Source organism: Capsicum annuum, chromosome 7, assembly GCF_002878395.1.
Source record: "Capsicum annuum cultivar UCD-10X-F1 chromosome 7, UCD10Xv1.1, whole genome shotgun sequence".
NCBI lineage: Eukaryota > Viridiplantae > Streptophyta > Magnoliopsida > Solanales > Solanaceae > Capsicum > Capsicum annuum.
In genome coordinates, this window is record NC_061117.1 from 202667088 (window position 1) to 202668892 (window position 1805).

Below are 1805 nucleotides of genomic sequence, written 5' to 3' on the forward strand. Positions count from 1 at the left end.
GTCATAGGACTTGGTTTTGATATTGGGTTTCTCACCTTACTTCGTACCTAGTGTTGGGGATCTCCCTTTTTTATTCAGCTTGTTACCTCGTTTGGCAAAGGATACCGTCTTTCATTGAGTGGTTGCTTCCTGGGTCTGGTTGAACTCCGTTGATCCTGAATTGTTGGGGTTAGCTTCGCTATTAATTTGTGTGAAGCTGAACCCTTTGCTGGTATGTCCCAGTCTCCCACAGTTGGTACAGAGGAATCCTTCTCCCTCATAGCGAATTTCTTGCACATGGTGTCCGATAGTTATAAAGGTACAGACAGGACTGTCCATTGGAACTTGCACACATATACGCGCGTACCGTCCTCGAAGAGAGAAAGATGTACATGCGTCTATTTTCAAGAGTCCACCAATTTCCTTACTAATTCTTTCAAGAATCGTGTTTTCATGAAATTCAGTTGGTAAGGAGGGGAGTCTTACCCAGATTGCTGAAGAAATAATTTTGGCCTTACTGGGTACAAAGTTGGGTTCCCAGACTCTGGTGGAGATGTAGCACCGGCGACGAACCACGGACCTTCCAAGAGAATTTTTTTCTGGCTTGTTTCAAGAGCAAGTTTTACTGTGAAGTAGTCTTCCCCTAAGTCAATTAGGGTTATGTTTTCTTGGAGTTTCCATAGATCCATAAGCTTTGATCTGAGGTACTGGTGATTGAGTTTACGACCTACACATTTGATAATGACGGATCTCCTCCAAGGACTATATAATCTTTGCTTATCTTCTTATGAGAGATGAATGTGTTTCTCCACAAACCCAGGCTCCACATTCCCCAATTTCTCAAAGTTCATGGGTGTGTCTACAATCCCTCGAATTTTTGCACCTGATTCCTCAGTGGCTTCCTTATAGGACATTTTCCTCAGTGGTGTAGTCGCTTCCATGTTAGCCTTAGTTTGGTCTGGTGGGTTAGGTGGTGGAATCGGAGGTGGAGGGTCAGGGTTTTGTTTTTCCGATGGAGTAGGCATTTTGGGATTTTAGAGAGAGTTGGGTCTTTCTCTCTCTAGGTTAATTTCATGGTTAGGAGCAATAATTTTGAGTTAAAGTATGTTAATATATTACAATATGTATGGTAATGTAAGTAGTATTAATGGTATTAAAAAAATAGAAACGGAATCCTAGCATAAATAAGCAAACTTGTATTCAATAACGGAATGATAGAGTAGTCTTTAAATATGAAAAAAAATTAATACACTATTAGTTGGTTTGAAAGTCCTAAATTACATATATTTTAAATAAGGTGAAAGTCCTAAATTACATATATTTTAAATAAGGTAAAAAATAATTTATAATAAGGTAAAAACTAATTTATAGTTTAGTAGGTGTCAAAGTCCCAAATCAGAAAAAATAATTAAATTATTAATTTTTAAATATAAAAATAGTGAAAAGACGATTTTGTCTAAAGTGAAGACTTTTAATGAAGGGCAAAAAGTTGAAATTACTTTTCTAAGAGTCTTCACACTTTTAATAAGTCCTAAATTACATATATTTTAAATAAGGTAAAAAATAATTTATTATAAGGTAAAAACTAATTTATAGTTTAGTAGGTGTCAAAGTCCCAAATCAGAAAAAATAATTAAATTATTAATTTTTAAATATAAAAATAGTTTAAAGATGATTTTGTCTAAAGTAAAGACTTTTAATAAAGGACAAAAAGTTCAAATCACTTTTTTAAGTGTCTTCACACTTTTAATATATTATATAGATTTTATATATATATATATATATATATATATATATATGTGTGTGTGTGTGTGTGTGTGTGTGTG